This window comes from Ochotona princeps, chromosome 8, assembly GCF_030435755.1.
Source record: "Ochotona princeps isolate mOchPri1 chromosome 8, mOchPri1.hap1, whole genome shotgun sequence".
Lineage (NCBI taxonomy): Eukaryota > Metazoa > Chordata > Mammalia > Lagomorpha > Ochotonidae > Ochotona > Ochotona princeps.
Genome location: NC_080839.1, coordinates 43,566,289 through 43,586,831, shown reverse-complemented (window position 1 = coordinate 43,586,831; position 20,543 = coordinate 43,566,289). Strand labels below are relative to the sequence as shown.

At 41.6% G+C, this 20,543-nt stretch overlaps 1 protein-coding gene across 1 annotated transcript in view; it reads right to left on the bottom strand.

Moving 5' to 3' along the window:
• Window positions 1-20,543, bottom strand: part of ANTXR1 (ANTXR cell adhesion molecule 1) — a 194,909-nt gene that overhangs the window by 81,789 nt on the left and 92,577 nt on the right. The gene's annotated exons all lie outside the window — the stretch shown is intronic.

The following is a 20,543-nucleotide window of genomic DNA, read 5'->3' as shown; positions in this document are numbered from 1 at the left end:
GTAAGATTTAAATGACATGGAAAAACATTCCTGTGTAACAAATGGATTTATGAACATACAAAGGGAGATAGAAAGACCTTCCTCTGATATTTACTAAAACAAATAGTGGTTTTATTGGTAGTGGGCTTAATTTTCTCCTTTTCATCTGCATCTCACCCTCTCCTTCCCTCCCTGTCTTCCTTCACAAGCAAATCAACTGCTGTGTCTCCACCAGCCCAGGGATCCCTGTCCAAGGTCAGTGGACACATGAAGTGGAACAGAAGCCTGTGATGCTCTTGAAACACCCTTGAACTTGTGTCTTCAGGAGAAGAAGGCGTGCAGCACTCCTACATTCTCAGAGCTATAACACCTGCCATATTTTTAGAGGACAGAGGTTGGTTGGACTGTTCAGGGTGGCAGAGTAAGTTCAGGGCAGAGCTGGGATGTGACCCACTCCCACTCACAGTGTACATCAAGGATGACTGGAAACTATTTAAAGGCAGTTAAAACTCACTGGAACTCCCTGGAATGCGTTTGAATGGAAAGCCAGGCAGCCAAACACCCCCAGTTCCCATCAAGCCAAGGCTTGGGAGGGCCAGATGGACCCCAAGGGAGCTGCACCCTCTTAAGAGCAGGTGTAGGGTGAGGCATCTCAGGGCAGTGGGTGAGGAGGGGGGCCAGGGACCTGCTGGATAGACATGGCAGTGGTAGAGGGGATACTCATGTATAGAGCAGTTCTGTAGATGTGACAGCAGAGAGGGGTGTCTCAGGGGTGACACAAAGAATTCACAAGTGTGTTCCCAACTTCCTGTTAGTTAAGACAACCATCTTGACCACTTGGTCTTCACAGTCCACATCCTTCACATGGAAGTAGACCTCCCTTCCTCCTGCATGGAAGCAAGCAGCTACTGCCAGGTAGTTGGACCTAAGCCATCTTCTGCAACATGGTCCTGAAGCTCACTTCCCTCTATTTCCTCATCAAAACAGAGATGCTTGTTGCTATTTCAGACTGTTGATCTGTTGGCACTTGGAATTCAACATGACTTTGGCTCCTATCAATTTTCTAAGACTTAAGTCTTAGTAAAAACCATGGACTCTGTTTCTTCTCATTGCACATAACATCTTCTTGCCCTGATTTTATGCTTTCACTTTGGTTAGAGGAGCCAAACAAAAGGACCAAGAAATTCTGGGAATGAGATTTTCACTTTGTTTCTCATGAAGCAGGGAGGGTGCCAGACCAGGTTCCCTAGGGTGGTGGTAAGGTGGGAGGCTTCCACACTCAGTGGACTTCCTGGAGGAATCAAGGGCTATCTTTTCTCCAGCCCAGTGGGGTCACCTCTTGTGAGCCACAGTCCTGGCTGGTGGTAGTGGAGGAGGAGAGTTGTGGGTCAGGGGATGCTGGGGGAATGGAAACGCTCAGGAGAAGAAACTCTAGCAGCCTGAGAACTTTCTCGTGCCCTGCAGACAGCATCTGGAAACAGTCCCCAAAGTGTTACCTGGTTTTCAAGACATTTCAGAACATTTTGTAACCCAACTCAAAAGAATACCTTTGAACCACTGAACAAAAAGGGTGGGTTTTGTTTTCAGTACATCTGGTTTTAGGATGTGATAACACAATACACGGCGTCAGATGTTCATTCAGTTATTCACTTAGCAAATGTTAACTGAGCATCTATTCTGTGGTCAGTGAGCAAACCCTGGAGAAGCAAGATTGATCAGAAGCATTCAAGGGGCTCATGGCTATTCAGGGAATGTCTAGCCAAAGGTAGAAGTGTGCCCAGTACCTCTTATGGGTTAGGCAGTGCATATAATGATAATGGTGACAATAATAATTGCTATTAGCGTAACTAATATTTATTGAACACTTATTAAATTATCGTTTCTGTGTATTCACATGCTTTTCAAATGCTGGCCCATTTCCTTCTCATTAACAACTGAATGAATCCAATAATACTATTCTTTGTTTTATATAGATTTGAATAATGATGCAAGGAGAGATGGAGAAATTTGCCAAAGGTCCCACAGGGAAGCCTGGATTTCAATGAGGACAACTTGGGTCTACAGCTTACAGGTTGAACCAGCAGGCTATTGCTGTTAACAGTTGGAGGGGTGCTAAGTGTCTCAGAATGCACACAGCAGAGTCTGCATCCCTCCCCTCCCAACCTTGGCTCTGCTGCTGCCTCCATTCTTCTGATTTAGGGCATATTGCCTTGGCTCTTTGGGTTCTGGCTTCTCACTTCTTATCTGCTCTCTGGCTCACTGTCTGCTGGATAGCCTATGCTAATAGGTCACCTGCTCCCTAAAGCATCTTTCTGGATGCCAGCCCACGAGAGTGATGGGCTGTCTCTGCTTACACTTGACCTCAGAACTGGTATGCTCTCCACTTTCACAGGAGATCCATCCTGGGGCTGATGGGACCAGTAGTTCCCAGCAGAACTGTGCCTACCTGGGACCCATTTCGGGTAGCCAGCTGGTGAGGCAAGCTGGTTTCCAGGCATTTGGGTTCCCTGGCTCCCAAGTTCAGCAGGAGCAGCCCCCTGGTGGAGAGGCAAAGCTTTTACTCCAGAGTCTCTCTGGAGGTCCTGTTGGGCAGGGGAAAGCAGAGCTGGGGTTGCAGAAAGACCCAATTCTATGACGCAAAGTGAGCCCAGACTAGGACTCTCCCAGCAGCATTGCAGCGTGTGACACGTAATTCACAAGCCTTCCTGAGAGATTGAGAGTGGAGAAAGGGAGCAGATAAACAGTCCATGGTTGGACCTGGTGCTGTAGCCTAGGGGCTAAAGTCCTCACCTTGAATACTCCAGGATCCCATATGTGCACTGGTTCTAATCCTGGCCACCCCACTTCCCATCCACCTCCTTGCCTGTGGTCTGGGAAAGCAGTTGAGGACAGCCAAAAGCTTTGGGACCCTGCATCCATGTGGGAGACCGAGAAAAAGTTCCAGGCTCTTGGTGCTGGATCAGCTCAGCTCTGGCCATTGCAGCTGTTTGGAGGGTGAATCAACTGACGGAAGACCTTTCTCTCTGTCTCTCCTCCTCTCTGTGTATCTGACTTTCCAATTTTAAAAAATCTAAAAAAAAAAAACTACCCCAAGGCTGACTATTAACCACTGTTATTTGCCTAGCAGCTTCAATGTTGACACAAGTTAAGTTCTTTTACTTACAAAATGGAAATAAAGTTGAAGAAATCAACATGGCCTTTAAAAGGCTTTGACAGGAGATGGAGGAGGGAAAGCTCTGGGGTGAGTGAGCAAGACTGAAAGGAAGCACTTGGTCGAGGGAGCATCTTCCAAGGCTGAGGGGAGGGGGGACAGCATCATACTTCCTCTTCAGGAAGTTTGCAGCCTTCTACCTCCTCTGCACCACCAAAGGTTCAAGCGTAATCTGCTGGCCCAGAGACACCACAAGGCATGCAGACAGATGACATTAAACATGCTGGCTGCTCCTTCCTCTGAGCATGTGTTATTCACTACGACATTCCTTGAAGGTTGCCTGGCTTGAAAAGCCAAATCCCTTTGTTTCCAGCTCATGCAATGAGGATGCTCCTTTAGGACAAGGACGGTGCTGTTCTCACTGGGCTTGGCTTGTAAGCTTGAGTAGTGCAAGCTCAGGAGGTGGGATCCAGGCAATATGCATTCCAGACATACGGCCTGTGCACTGGGCAAGGGCGTGAGTCTTGCTGGGCTTGTTTGCAATCCCATTAGAGGAGGGCCAGGCCTGTGGATGACCCAATGTGGAGCTTGTGGTGGACGGCTGGTTCTGTGCAGTCGCTTTGTGGAATATTCTATGTCTCAAAGTGGAGCCTGCTCTGGAGTTCTGCTTGATATTGATGGGTAGAGGTTATCCTGTGGCCACCAGAGTGCCCCCAAGCCTGGCCTGGAAATTGACCGTTGGCGGGGGAATGTTTTCTCCCAAGCCTGCTGTTCCCTTCCACGGAGAGGTCCTCAGTGTTTGTGACCCCTAATAGCCCCTTTACTTGTTCAGTAAATAAGGAAAAAGCACACTTGGGCCTATCTGGATGCATCTCCCCTTTCTCTCTTGGGAAGGAGAGACTACAGGGAGCAGCTAGCTCCTGGCTATTCCACGCAAGCAGCTCTCCTCGGGTCTGCTGCTTAACCATCTGGGGGCAGCTCTTTAAGAAAGAATTTTTTTTTTTAAAGATTTATTTTATTTTTATTACAAAGTCAGATATACTGAGAGGAGGAGAGACAGAGAGGAAGTGGAGCTGCTGGGATTAGAACCAGCGGCCATATGGGAATTTTTTTTAAAAGAAAAACAATGTAGGTCCCTCCAGGGTCAGAATGGTTCTTCCTTAAGTGAGGTCCCTAGGGCTTAAGCCAATCAGTATCTGGTAACTGCCCCTGGCTGCTAGTTTCTCTCTGCCTGGGAAATCAATTTAATACTGGGCTTCAGGTTCCAGCCGTTTGAAGCTGCCACACTCACAGAAATTTCTAGCTTGCGGTCATAGGGTAAGACCTAGACTTACATCTTTGGGCCCCATTTCCCAGGTAAACAACTAAGGCAAGGGAGAGGCAGGCTTTATTGCCCCACTACAGTGGCCTCTCCCTGCCAGCACTCTCCCAATCTCCATCTCACTACTTATTATTATTATCATTATCATTATCATTATTTTGCTAAAACCAGGCTGGGGACTGGGAATTTTTTTTAAAGATTTATTTTTGTTGGAAAGGCAGACATACAGAAAGGAGGAGAGAGAGGAAGATCTTCCGTCCGTTGATTCACTCCCTAAACAGCTGCAATGGTTGGAGCTGAGCTGATCTGGCGCCAGGAACCTGGAACCTCTTCTGGGTCTCGCAAGTGGGTGCAGGGTTCCAACGCCTTGGGTTGTCCTCAACTGTTTTCCCAGGCCACAGACAGGGAGGTGGATGGGAAGTGGGGTGGCCAGGATTAGAACCAGCGCACGTATGGGATCCTGGTGCATTCAAGGTGAGGACTTTAGCCCCTAGGCTAAGCTTTGGCACTGGGCCTGGGGCTGGGAATTTTAACAATCATGTTGGACAGCAGTAGACTTGGTTTATTTCCAAAGAGACTTATCAGAGTCCTCTACTAGCGTATGTGTGTGTATGCATATGTAGGTGTGTGTATATCTGTATGTGTGTGTGCAGACATATGCGTATATACATGGAGGTGCATATATGTACATTTTTGTATATGTGTGTATATGTGCATGCCTGCATGTATGTGTGTATGTGTGCGTGGGCGGGGGGTAGGGCTGGCCTGCAGCAATTTGGCTGATGCTGGCTTGTGCAGGCTCTAAGTATCAACGGAGTTACTGACTTGGCTTAGACCGTCTTGCAGACATTCACCAGGCACTCGTGAGGCTCTAGCTGCCACACCGAGGGCTAGTTCACTAACCAGCCAAGAATCTGACAGGAAAACAGCTGATGATTCATGTGTGCTTCCTGAAAGCTGGTGATACGTTTTCTCTGGATTCTCCCCCCTCCACAGGGCATGTGGGGACATGCCTGATGGCAGGAGGCTTTGAGGCTCCCCAGTGGTCCCCCTGGTGTCCTCCAACCTCCGTTCTCCCTGAGTGAGGCTGTCTTAGAAGCCCTATTGCAAAAATCTCAGGGGAGGGATGGCCCTTAGCCCAGGCAGCTCTGGTCTGTCGGTTGACCTTGTGACTCACAGCAACAAGCAGGCTCTGAACATTAGAATCCATCTGGGTGAGCGGGGAGGTCCTCAGAGTAGGAACATGTCCACTTCACCCTGCTGGTATAGGAGGCCCTGGGAGCAGAGTTGGGGACTGTCACCTGGGCTGGGGGGACTCTGTGCACTGCTGCCTACCTGCTCTGAGGCTGGAACCTGGGAGGCATCACATTCCTGTGCTTTCCAGTGGAATTTAGACCCCTCCCAAGCAGCTGGTGTGAGCCGTTTCCTGCCCAGACACAACTGGCAGAGCCTGGCAAGTTTCCTTTTGAAAGTCGAAATTTCAGTCACTTTATTGCTGCTGAGAAGTTCTACATGGGCATGGCTGAGACTAAAATATGCTCTCTCCCGGAGCTTATATATTCTGACTGTTATTTCTGGAAGACACCCGAGGGATTATCTCACTTACCTGCCCACCCCATCCTGCGTTTTATTGAAACCCTAGTTCCTTGTTATCTACAAGGGTTCTATCCTGACTCCCTCCTATCTATTTATTTTTCCCTACCTTCCTCATGGGCTTCTTACACACAGACTCTTGGATGTTGATTTGGTGTAGAGAATAATTTCCTTCACTCTTCCATATATATACACACACACACACACATATGTATATATATCATACACATGTATATGTAACAATTAGTGTACAGTTTGTACACTATTTTTAAACCATTTCAACCATTTTAAACAGGACAGGTACAATGTTGTGCAATCCCTAGATCCATTCTTGGTTCTTTGCTGTTTTTCCTTCCATCACTCTCCGTGTGCAGTCTCATTTTTCCTTCAATAGCTTAAATGCTCACGTAGACATGATGATCAAAGTCTTTATCTCTAACCTGGCTCCCTCCCCACGCTTTGTGTTCATATGGAGTGTCATCCAGCTCTCCAGCATATCCTACTGATCTCTCAAGTCCAAAAGTTCAAACTGCATTCACTGCTCTCTCCCTCCGACTTCCTTTTTCTCCTTTCATTTAACAATGCTCCTTAACCCAAATTGGAGCTTTGGAAATCAATCTCAGTTTTCATTTTCTCCCTTTCTCCATTCCCCAATGTTATCTTTCCATCTGTCTACCCATAAATCCTTCTCTGTCTCTGCTTCACCTCCAATACCATGAGTCAAGTTGAGAATCTCATTATTTTTCTGCCCAGCTTCAGGCATCTCTTTGCTGGTTTCTCTACCGCTGCATCGTCCATCTGTTCCATTGGAGCTGGAACCATTTATCTATAATACTATTCTGCTAGCTGTGTCTACCTTCCCACTTTTTAATAGTTCTTCATTTCCTTCAGGAATTCTGACTTTCCAAGACAACCCTTTCTCCCTAAAAGTACACAGTCACATTACAGGCAAGCTCACACTTTTCAGGTTATGATCTCCAGTGGGTCAGATAAATCCCTGGAATCTGTTTGTAAACCTCAAGGCACAAGGTTTGGGGTCTTTAGCCCGACAAGGTTTCTCTAATGTCCTGTCTGATCACCTACTCCCTTATACTCTGTGCTTTGATAAAACTGAACCACATATAGATCCCTGCACATCCCTGCGCTTTTCTCATATTCTTCTTCTTGAAACAATCTTTCTTTCATTGCTTAGGTAAATGGCTATTTTTTACCCCTCAACCATTTTTTTTTCAATTAAGAGAAAATGCCTTAAATCTAAATGCTTTCACTTACAAATACGTGGGCATTGGAAGGGTTAACAACACTAACCTCTTTCCTAGCATTGTTTTCTCCACAGACTCTGCCCAGGACTGATTCTGAGTCCATGTGAGCTAAGGTACTGGCCCTTGCTCATCCTTCAACATACGTGACTGCCTTTTCTATTCTCCCCTTGCTTCTGTGGCCATATCGGTTCCTCGGGATGTGCCCAAGCTGGATGTAGGTAAATGAATTTGATTCCCATGAAGCTCATCCTGTGACTGGAGCTACGGTGTTTATGGGTGGTCCCAGATTATAAATTTAAGAAACCAACATCCCTAAGTTGCCTCCCAAGTGTCAAGGAAAGAAAAGCCAAGTGTGTTTTCCAGTGGTGAGACTAATAGCTAATCAAAAAATAAGGCAATATAATCAAATAGTGTGATTCATTCTTGTTAACTTGAGAGATATTTTGGGTTACAAATGGCAATAAAACTGATAGAGGTGAAGACGCTAGATCTTTAATCTTAAGTAGTGGGAAGTATAGAAAAAAAACATGATGTGAGAATTACATAGGCTTTTATGGACCTCTTTCCCCCAAATGCTGTAAACCCAGAAGACTGTTCATGCACTAAATGTAACAGAACTCCCACATCCAAACAAGTTGAATTCCCTCTAAACTTGTAAGGTTGGAGGTGGAAGATTTCTCCCAGAGATGCAGTCACTGCTCAAGGCCGTCTGCAAACACCTCCCTTGGAACCATTTCTACAGGCCACACACACACACACACACACACACACACACACCCCTTATAACTTCTGAATTTTGCCTTGTTTTTCAGCAAGAAGGTTCCTGACTTTTGATAACCCATTATTCACCAGACCTGCTTCCCACAACCCCTGAAGTTTTTGAAATTAACTCACAATGATGTTTTTTCTCTTCCCCTAGTGAGGATATTCCAACACTGCCTTCAAGTCTGAAGCAGGCATGCAGAAAATAGCTGGCCTAGGGACTGTGTTGTTGGAGAGCACATACCAAGATGCTTTCCCAGGCACATACTTTGAAGGAACAAAAGGCTTACTTGGATGTAAGCCTTCCAATCTGCTATCAGACTTATTGCTTTAAGTCTTACATGAATAATATCAGGAAGGGTTAGATAAAGCATCCTTAGTATATGCAGTCAAGGGGCTGCCTGATGCTATACTTCTACAAACTTTCAGGTCCTTATCACTGAAGGACATGCTTATAGCCAGAGTCTCCTCTGTCACTTTGTTATCCTTCTCACCTGATCCGATAATGACATTTCATGTCAATTACAATGGTCAAGATGATAAAAAGAAAAATTTTGGATTCACTGGGCACATTGTCCCTCCAAAAATTCATGGATCTTGTTACTCAAAGTCAGTTTTAACAGAATCATGAAGATAAGATAGAGCTCCTCAGTGCTCAGAAAGTCTTAGTTCTTGTGAGTGCGATGCTGAACTAGGATTACAGAGGTTACTTAGTCATGTTCAAATGCTATGACATTATAACTGAAAGGCTAATTCCTCTTTTAAATTTTTTGTCTCCTGTATATATGTGTATATATTGTCATTTGCCTATCTGCCTCTAATGTAGCTATTTATTTACTATGTATGCCCAGTTGGACTTACTGGTTATTTCTAATACGCTGTTATTGTTAAGTAAACATCATCTACTGTATATTACTGTCTGTTGCTTTGGATTATGGACTTGGAAGAGTGGGTGTGAATGGTGCCTCATAAAATAGAGGCTTAGGGCTTCTATTGTGATAGCCTAGAGGCTAAAGTCCTTGTCTTGAATGCACTGGGATCCCATATGGGCGCTGGTTCGAATCCCAACGGCCCTGCTTCCCATCCAGCTCCCTGGATCCCTATGGCCTGGGAAAGCAGTAGAGGACTGCCCAAAGCCTTGGGACCCTGCACCCACGTGGGAAACCTGGAAGAAGTTCCAGGCTTCTGGCTTCAGATTGGCTCAGCCCCAGGAGTTGGGGAGTGAACCATTGGATGGAAAATCTTCTCTGTATCTCCTCTTCTCTGTATATTTGCCTTTCCAATAAAAATAAGTCTTAAAAAAATAGAGGCTTAACAGTGCTGACTTCCATGCTCATTTCTGAAACAGAGACTTTAAAATACTTGGTGCCCTAATGGATAGATGAGAAGATGGTTGCTATGAACAAGGAAAAGTGTTTATATACCTTCACAGGACTCTGTCTTTCTGTGGTAACAGAGAGAGGAGCTGGTCTGCTTTTTGGATCAATATAGAAATGCTATATTTAATTTAAATACAATAACCATCTAAATTACATCTTTCCATCCAGCCATAACCCAGTTCTTTGGACCCATGTGTATTGCTCTTTTGTTTTTTTAACCAGCATTTCCTGACTTGAAAATACACATTAGGATATTAGAACAACATGTAATTTGGTGGAATATAACTGTAAAGTGTCAACAAAGACAATGGTACTGGGTCAGGCTGATTTCCCTCATCCCTGTGCGTATTAGGGAATCAACAAGTTATTTTCTATAGTTTCTAAAATGTGCTCAGTAATGCGAGACAGAATGATGAACGATGTCCTCTCTCATTTCTGAAAAAGATGATCATTGCCTATTTAGCAAGTTGGAAATGATAATAGGTCTCACTTAAAGAGCAGGGCGGGTGTTAAAAAACCTCCATGTTGAACTCAGAACTGAAAGAGTTTAAGAGACTTGCTGAACCTTGGGCATCCCAGGACGGGCCCAGGCAGGCTTTGTAGTCATGGTGAAAGTGGGCAGGGAAGAAGGAGGGCATTCCAGAAGGAAAATGAACTGTGAACTAAGGCACAAAAGAAGGGATCAAAATCCTCATTAAACATGTCTATCTATGGAGAGCGTTCATACATTTTAAGGTCACTAGGTAGGAATCAATTGGACTGCTGGGTTGAACTCTATCATACGCAGCATTTTGTAGATAATGAGTCTGGTTGAGTTTGCACATTTGATAGACAACCTTGAGAATCCTGAGTTTTACAGAGATCTACAAGTCCATGCATTGGGTGATGCAGATAAAATAAAATTGCTTTTACTGTGCCTTTCATTTCTTGGGCCTGCCAATGAAGCAGTTTTCCAGATGTGTGTAAGAGAATCCCAGGGATATTTGAGTTGTCACTTATTCAAGTACTTTAAAATTAAAAAAAAAAGAAAAAGAAAAAAGGAAACAAAGCATTAAGTGCACTGCTTTGGGCACTGACTAAACAAACATCTGGTCTAGCAACCACAGCAAAGGCAGAAGAATGCTAACTATGTATCGCTTGTGGCACAGATTTCTCTTTGGGGGAGAAATAAATTAAATCACTTATTTTTGAACATCTTTGGTGTCATAACAAGCAAGTGACAAGACAGTCACCTTGCACAAGGAGAGGTGTTTATATGCCGTTTTGCGCCTTGGTCATTCTATGGGAACAGAGGGAAGTTTGCCTGCTTTTGCAGAATATAAACAATATAAATAATATCAGTCTCAAATAAGATCCTGATTAACAAATCCACTTAGGGACCCTGGTATAAATTGTGATTTGTCCATCAACTGCCAACCAGGTCAATGAAGGGTCTGGGTCATTTCATGAAGTCTAGCCAACTGATTTTGCCCAGTGTGGCTCATTTGAAAAGTTGACAATTATTTTAGTCTCCTTGGTAGAAAGGACAGCTTCTCAGGATCTTTTTGTTTTTTGATCATACTCCCCAACTTTGGTTTCTCCACCTTATCTTCCCCTCTGCCTTTTTCTTCCTCCTACTTCTCCTCTTTCCTCACAATCCTCTTCTTCCTACCCCAATTTTTTGGATCCTCTTTAAATTGTGCACTTCCTCCTACAATTGTACCTTTCTCAGTTGGCTTCATTAATTTGCAATACTCAACTCAAATAATTCAGTCCTTTAGAACAGCCCTCATTACCCAGGGACAGGCATAAATGGACACACTGTCCATTGACTAAAGCATCTTGTACAGAGGGCATACCTTTTTAAGATCTTATTCAGGCACTTGGAACTCTTATTTTCCATACAATTTATATAAGTTTGGTTATCTGATATTAAGACATCCAGGGGTATAAACTGCCAAATTAGAAAGATAACAGATATCTAGCATGGGGAACACATATTTAACACCAAAAGATGAGAGAGTAGAAAAAATAGAACCATAAATTAATGTTTTTATATATAAACTCTTAATGATCAGAGACCATTCTGGAGACAAATAACTTCACAAGTTGAGTTTAAAAATAATTTGGATAATTTTAACTGCTGATAACTATGGAGTAGTGAAATGTAAATATCGCACAATATTTTGTAACATCTGTCTTGTGTACAAAATCTTCTCCAGAAATGAAGATTTGGGAGTCATTGGGGAATGAACTCAATTTGTATGTATTTCTTAGTTCCCTTGGATAATGATCTCATTGTAGCACCACCCTGAACCCATGGCAGTATTGTGTTTTGCTGATTTTCCCATCCAGCCATAACTCAGTTCTTTGGATTTATGTCTATTTCTGTCTTTCCTTACCAATGCTCAACTAATGGTTTCTGTCGTTACCTTTCTTTGTATCTTCTTTTCTGTTTTGCTCTTACGATATTTGTCCATTTGTTTTGCTTTCCTCTGGTCACTTGACTTCCATGTTTGGCTGAGTTACTGTTTCTCTTTAGTTACAATCCCTGAAGACCACAAATTTTCCTCCAAGAACCACTCTAGCTGTATTCTAGGCTTTAGTATATGCTATCTTCATTATTGATCAGTTCTGAGTATTTTCTCATTTATGTTACGACTGTGCTCTGACTCATAAAGCATTTAGGATGTGCATTTGAAACTTTTAAACACATGAAATTTTCAAAATTGATTGGGAACCTGATTGCCTATTGGTAATTTTCAAAAATTCCAGATGATACTAATTTCTAAAATTTGTTGAGACTTGGTTTAAGGCCTACTGCATGTCTACTTTTTACTTCTTAGACAAGTATAAAAGTGTGCTTGAAAAGAACTAGGCTTTCGTTGCTGGGTACAGATTTTCTGCATACATTGAGGCATTCCCTAAAGGGGAAAGGTTCAAGTGCTTATTTTTCATTTATGAATAAGAAGTGGTTGAAAGAAGAGACTGATCAGTTTTGTTTGGCATATGTTTCATTATATTTACTTTTGGCACAGTGCAGACTGAGTATCTCAAAAATTCTCATGCCTTCATTCTGAATGCCTCATTCTTAAAGAGCCATTACAAAAAAAATTACTCATCAATTGAACAAGCAAATAATGATTATAACAAAAATAATGGTTATCTGAAAAATCCCACACTTCATATAAGTAAAATGCAGGAAAATGGTGTGTCTTAGAATCGACAAAATACGGTGTCTTTGTTATTCATCTTATAATTGCATAACCTACCATTACATGTAATCCCTAATTTTGGACTCTATTTAGAATACTAGGTTGGAGATTCATTTGAATATATCAGATTATGCTTAATTGCACCTTTCAAATCATTTGTATTATAAATTTTTTGGTTGTAAAATTTATCAGTTGTTTAAGAGAATTATATGTGAATCTCCTGTGGTTGTGTGTTGTCAATTTCTCATTGATATTCTCTCAATGCATGTATTGAGTGAGAATCATTAAGTGTGGGTTATTATAACGTTTAGGTAAATGTTTTCTAATCAATATTATATAATGGTCCTCTATACCAAGAATTCTTTTGTCATAAAGTTTATTTTAACCACCATTAGCATAGCTATACTAGCTTTATTTTGGTATTTGATTGTTACAACTTTTGTTACTCTTTTTTTGCTCAATCTTTCTGTATTCTCATATTTCGTTATGGATATATTTTATTGTGAATAGCATATAGCTGGATATCTTAAAAACACAATTTGTGAATCTGTATTTTTTCTAAAAACCAACCTTAGTTATAAATTTATTTTTACTTTAGATAATACATAAGATTATACATATTTATGGGAAAGCATGATATTTTAATACAAGTATACATTATCTAATGTTCAGGTCAGAGTAAACACCATTTCTCAAACGTTTATCATTTATTCACAGTGAAAACTCCCATTTTTTAAAAAAGAAAACTATACATTATCATTCTCTATAACCACCCTGCCATGCAATAGAACATCAGAATGTCTTCCTCCTATCTAACTTTTAATTCAGTACCTACTAATTAAGCTTTCCCCATCCTACTTTCCTCTTCTCTCCAGCCTCGTTAACCACCATCGTATTTTCGACTTTTTAAGATTCCACCTAGGAGTGTGATCATGTGGTGTTTGCATTTCTGTCCCTGGCTTAATTCACTTACTCTTCATAATGACCTTCAGCTCTATCAATGTTGCAAATGAAATCTGTGGCTTTTAATTGCTGAGTTTGGTTTATTCCAACTATTTTGCTATGAGTTATTTTGATTTAATTTTTATTTTTACCATCTTCCCATGTGCTTATCTCAGAGTTTTCAAAAGCATAGATTCAGAAAATTATCTTTTTCTCATTTACTCTCAAAACAAGAAAATTTCAAACTTAGGGCAAACATTCCTTATAATACTTAGATATTAAAACAAATATTGAAAGCCAACTGCCCAAACACCCAAGAAAAACAAATCAGCACAAATCCTCCAAAACATATTTTTAAAAGATATTTTTATACATACACAAGAGTTATCAAAACAGAGATGTTGGAGAACTATTTTTCTTCCAGTTCATAAACAATATTTGAGATCTGAGTCCTGCATTCTGATATTCCTGTGGTCTTCTGGCTTTTCTAAAGACAGACAGTATGTGAAACCACAGGCCATCTTAAAATCACCAGAATAAAAAAATGTCTGGACATTGTAATTAGATATGGAATTACTGAGGGTAGACACCAAATAGACAAGAACGATTTATAAGTAAAGTATCAATTGTTTGTAAATGAAAGGGTGTGTTTTGAGGTTACTTGAAAACAGATTATTCTCAGGAGTTTTAAGCGAAGCACCCTTTGGAATGAAGTATGACCTCACTTGTATTAGATGGAAGTGGGCCAGTCTGAATTACACTAAGAAAAACTGTCTTCAGAGTCACCGACACAGGTCCCTCATATTTATTTTTAAAATCCTGAAGCCAAACTGATTTGTTACACTGTAGAGGACTAATAATATTTACCTTACTCCTTGGCGAGCATACTTGCTAGTCTATAAACACAGACTCATAACGCTGGAAGATGTCTGAAAGCTTTTCTAATCCAATTGCCTATCTGATGTATGGCTATCATTTACCTAACTCATATTGCCTGTGCTTAAAAGCAACCATATCAGGGGGCTCATTCACTTCCACCCGACACAGCTTTCCAAAAGCTGAGCCAAAAGCTGTCTTTCAGTCCATTCAACTTCTTGGATCTGTACAATAATCTCTAGAACTGCCACCCCAGCAGGATAGATGTTTCAGAACAGCCTTTTGAATGTTGTCTCCAAAAAAAACCCCAAATCTGCGCTCTACTGTCTTGTATTTCTTCTACACTCAGTTCCCCTTATTCTCCCTATAGAGAGTATGTTGCCACTGAGCATCACTCTCAAATGGAGATTTACTTTTAACAAGTTAAGAAGTCCTTTCACTCACCTTTTTTATTTTAATATAATATTTCTGTTGGTTTACCCAGAAATCAGAATGTCTTTACAATCATTGATGTAATTCTTACAGAGATTATAGTATCTTGTAAGAAAACTCCCAGTGGGCATCTATTTTGTATCAGTTCCTGTGCTGGCCTGCTGGTATTTCAGCCTGAAGTCAGACATTCAATGAATAGTAGAATCAGAATTTCAGCCTCATTGATATGATCCCAAACTCTTGCTTGTTCCCATTCTTCCTCTCCATCTAAATCTTTACCCTGCATTTTGCTAACCACATATTTCAAAGCACAAATCACCCATCATCACAGCAATAACAGCAAGTATAAATGTCCCCCACCCCTTCTTTCAATGAGTGAGCATGAGTTGGTCATTTTGGTACCAAGTTCCTGCAATTCAAATAATGGCAAAGCTAATTAAAATCCAAATGATTAAATGTGTAAAGTGGTGGCATCCAAATTAATGCTATTTAGTTATAATTAATACACACATGGCATACAAATGCTGAATTCATCTTTCTAAAATAAATTTTATGTTTCCATCTGTGACTCCTCATTACCCAAACTCCTCACTTTTCACTCAATTCATCTTTATAGCAGGTCTCCTGCTTCCCCTGCTGTTCCAGGTTATAAGTAAGGAGAAGGGTGGGTGTGGGAGAGAAGTGAACTGAAGTGAAATAATGTTGCCAGAGTGAAGAAATCTACAGAGAAAAGGCCTGCAATGGACAGTGTGGGGCTAGGGCTAAAGCCAGGAGCTCAGTTCAGGTCTCCCATGTGAGTGGCACAGGCCCAATTACTTGATTCATCATCATGACGTCCAGGACCTGTACTAGCAGGAAGCTACAGTCAGGAGCTGGATATGAGAATCAAAGCCCAAGTATTGCCAGGATGTAAGCATCTTAAGCACTAGCCTCAATGTCCACTCTGGGTGTGCCCCCTTTGGGAAATGTTTTTTCGTATTGAGAACATTTTAGGGGGAGTTTCTTGTTGGGAAAAAAGACACTCATGGGACAGAACTTTTGGGTCAGCAGATCATGAGTGACTTCCATATTATCCCTGAATTTCTAGAATGGATTATCCAGCTCTCTTGTGCAGGAAGGATTGAGAAGCTTGGTTGGGTAATTGGAGATTCGTCCACTGGGCCCAGTAAGAGGAGCTCTGTACTGTATTCATATCAATCTAATTATCCTAGTGCCTGTGTGGAGGTTCATGAGTACTTGCATAAGATTTGTTTGTTGTATCCTCAGTCATGTAACACCTGTTGGAGTCTATATCCCATTTTGGCAACTATGTTGCAGCTTTCTGGTGGGTAAGGACTGGCTATTCTTTTGAGTCTGTAATGCTTTGCACACCTTTATGGTTGAATATTTATTGGTGTTAATGGTAATGGTATCTTTGGCTCTATTTGCTACTTGCAACTTCTTTACTTACTTACTTAATGAAGATGTCTACAGGCTAATAGCTGTGATATGACCTATTTGTACTAAAGAGAGCTACCTACTTTGATTGATGGACTGTTTCTCCATTCTTGGAAAAGGAACAGAGGGATAAAGGTCTCTTCTGCTTTTTACTTTCTCCGAAGAGAGCACAATAATTTTTTTATTATGAGCACAGGCTACTGGATTTACTCCCTACCAGGCTGGTGAAATTCAAGAGAGTTTGGCAAGGGCAACCATACCAGCTGTCTGTTTACCTAGAGAGCCTTGTGACTACAAAACCAGATTTTAGGTTTCTATTACCCCAAGTTACTTTGATGCAATGGATAACAGAACTGAACTGACCTAGAAAGGTCTTAGGAAGTTTCAGACTTAGGAAGTTGCCTAACACAGAGCTCAGCAGACAGTGCTGGGAGGTGGTCCCTTCTCTTCTTCTGCAGCCTCTTATCTGGAGCCACCGTGGCCCCTGTCCTTAAGCTCCAGCACATCCCCTTCTGAGCCAGCCCTCAGCCTCTGCTGCCAGCATCCAGAGCAGTCAGCCTGGCATGGTCCCAGTTGCTGGTATTTCAGAATGATGCAGTCTACGCCAATGTTCCCTGAGTCACTGCCTTTCTGTCATGCCCTAGATTCTCAGTGTCTACAGTTCTTCCTCGTTTCCAGCTGTGTGCTGCAGATCCTTACAGACCAGGTAGGGGTCTACCTTGGGTCTTGATTACTCAAATGAGATATTTCTTAGACACTTTCAGCAGGTCAGTATTCCTGACAGGAGTCTGCTTCCAAGTGAGGCTGTGTTCTTTTGAGCAGGTCTTTGAGTCCTACCTGAGATGCTCAATTATAGTTTCTCATCTAGGAGAAGTGTTCCTCTTAAATTACACCTAGGCTCCTTAGATATGAAGACTGAACTGTCAGCCTTCCTTTTTGGAGGCTTCAACCAGCTCAGAGCCTTCTATTCTAATCCTATTTCATTCAGGCTTCTTCCTCTCCTACCAGCAGGTATCAGCATGATTTCAGTATGAACTCAGATTCTATGCAGTCATTCTCTTGATCAACAGCTATTCATTGAGTAATAACTACATGCTGACTCTGTGCCAGTGGTTAATAAGGCACTGTCTTCTTTTCCTAGAAGCATGTAGGTTACAGTGTGCCTGGGGAATACTAGCTATTCCCAGTGTCTATGCTTTCTTAGTTGAGTCTCTGTTTTCAAAGCTATAATCTACCTCTGGGTGGCAGCTGAGTGCCTCCCTTCTAAGGAGACATCAGGAGTCATGAAATATTAAAAATTGCACTGATGCTACATTGGCTCTTTCTTCAACAAACAGCCACCAGTTTGTGGTTCATGAGGCCTTGGTGTGAGAGGAAGAAACGAAGGGCCCACTTGTGCTATGGGTTGGATGTGTTCCCCAAAGGTCATGATTGGAAACTTAATCCCCAGTTCCACGTTGAAGATATTTGGCAGGGAACTCTCTGGAGGTAGTTAGGGTTAAATGAGGTCATAGGGTATGATCCCATGATGAGATCAATGGCTTTCTGGGAAGAAGGGAGACCAGAGCTGGTCTTCTCCCTCTCTCATCACATGATACCTTCTACCAGGTTATGATGGATGCAGCAAGAAGACCACATCCAGATGCCAACACCATGATACTCGAATTCTCAGACTCCTGAACTATAAGGAATAATTTTTTTCCCTTAAAAACTATCTGATATGTAGCATTCTGTTATAGCCACAGAAAATTGGGTTAGACAACTTGGAATGTGAAAGGGAGGAATTTGAAGAGAAAAATTTTGTAATGTTTGGTAAGACAGAGGTAAGAAAGACTCTAAATGGGTCATATTAGGCTAAAATTATTCTTTCTGGGAATATTTTAAACTTATTTTAGGGAAAGACATCCAAAAGAAGGAACATATAGAAGTGGATTATTAGTTTAAAATCAAAGCATTCTTAAGTAAATGGAATTAGGAGTGAAATGCGAATATAATTCATATTTCTTAAATAGGAGTTAATGAGCTTTTAAAATAGTCTGGAGGACAAGCGAGTATTACGGAAGCGTACTGGTAAGAGTGTTATGTGTTTAAAATTTACTGGACAGGTTTACTAAAATGCAGAATCCTGTGCCTACCCCAGGATATTTTAGTTCTTTATGGAATTTTTCAACTGTGGTATTAGTGAAATTTTAATTCTTTGTATTTGTGTGTGTGGGCATTATAGAACCCTCTTTGCCTGTTTTTCACATAGTACAATCACACACAGATTTGTTCTCTCTCAAAACAAATATTTACAGAAAATTTTCACCAGTTGAAGACTTGAAGGATAAAGTGAACAATCTTTGGGAAACAAAGTTGGCCCCAAGTTCATCTTCATAGAAATTAAACCACATTCATAAATCACAGGGAACTGTGGTCCCTTCCAGGAACCTGCAAGGGTGCAGCCTGCCATGTAGTTTTTCCTAAGGATGCAGATTTTATCTGCACACAACGGTGCCTGCCTTCTAAAATGCCTGCAAATATGCTGTGTGTGTGGGAATACTTTAGTGATAAGAGGATTTTTCTATGTGGGACACATGCATCAAGGTTAGTAAATATTCACCTTAATTCAGGCTTCTGAGTAGTTTAAATCTTCCACTTTGTTGTTACTACTTACTTGAATAATTTACAAGAAAAACTTTCCAAAAGTAGCAAAGAGATGGCAACCCTGTTTTGTCTGATTAATAGCTATTCAGATTTACAGGGACCCTGCAGGTAATATTTAAAAACTTTTTAAAAGATGTATTTTATTTTTATTGGAAAGTCAGATATACAGAGAGGAGGAGAGACAGAGAAGATCTTTCATTCATTGATTCACTCCCCAAACAGCAGCAATTACTGGAGCTGTGCTGATCTGAAGCCAGGAGCCCAGAGCCTCTTCTGGGTCTCCCACATGGGTGCAGGTTCCCAATGCCTTGGGCCGTACTTGACTGCTTTCCCAGGACACAGGTAAGGAGCTGGATGGGAAGCAGGGCCACCGGGATTAGAACCAGCGCACATATGGGATCCTGGTGCGTTCAAAGTGAGGACTTTAGCCCCTAGGCTATTGAGCCGGGCTCTCAAAAAGATGTTAAACTGTTCCCAAAATCCTGGCTTATCATGAACTAAAAATGGAATATGCTATTTAATCAGAGGAAAATAGTGGGTTTGTCAGCCACAGCGTACGTGAGGCTAAATTTTTACTAGGACATGCCATTAGACTTTTCCTTGGCAGGAAAACAGAATGAGGTCAACAAACTAATAAACAGCTGCCACTCTGACAAATTACTATGTATCTCACGCCCCTTCTATACATTATCTTCAATCTCTATTACAGGCCTGACAGACAGGTTCTGAGATAAGCTCAAGTTCATTTGCCCAAGATCACTTTTTGAAATAGAGGGACTTTCATAGAAACTGGAGGGGCTGAGATGTGGGATTAGGTTTTCTGATTCAATATCCTGAAATTTAATTCCTTCATTATGCTACAATTATTAGGCAGGTATTCTTGCTTGGATGCCTCAGGACTGAAAGAGTTTGTAAAATTTTTGTTTTCATTCCTATACGGATGTCAAATTTATGAAATCTTACTGCTATTGGTTACCAGACTGTTTTTCATCTGGGGCAGGGAGTGGGGAAGACAAGGCCATCCATCTATTTAGTGACGATTTCAAAAATTCATGGCTACCTTTACTCTCTCTTTGAAGATTGTGGTTTTCCAGTGTGTAAACTGAGGCATATATAATCCTAATTATAGTTACTATGGCCTCTTTGTCACCAAGGGCATGGAAAGTATGCTGTATAATGGAATTTGTCATCTTGAGGAATGTCCATAAATTAGAAGGCAACAAGGGTTGATATAAAATGAAAGGGAAACAAACGAACAAACAAACCCAGAGCTTGGGGTGAGACCATGAGCAAGCCATGCTCAGAGTCATCCAGCCCTTGGTTAGGCTGCTTTCTGTTTAGACCAGTCTCTTCCTTCTTAGGCATCCATATTTGTCAATTTTTAAATTCCCACTTGTATGATTTAACCTCCTCCATAAAGCCCCATGGCTCTCCTTGTCCTCATGTATCCTTCCCCTCTCTGAAATCCTATAATGTTTATACCCAACTCCCACAACCATCTTTTATGGGTCTGTTGGAGTTATTTGTTCAAATGGACTTTTCAAATTCCTTCAGAACAGCAACTTCTGT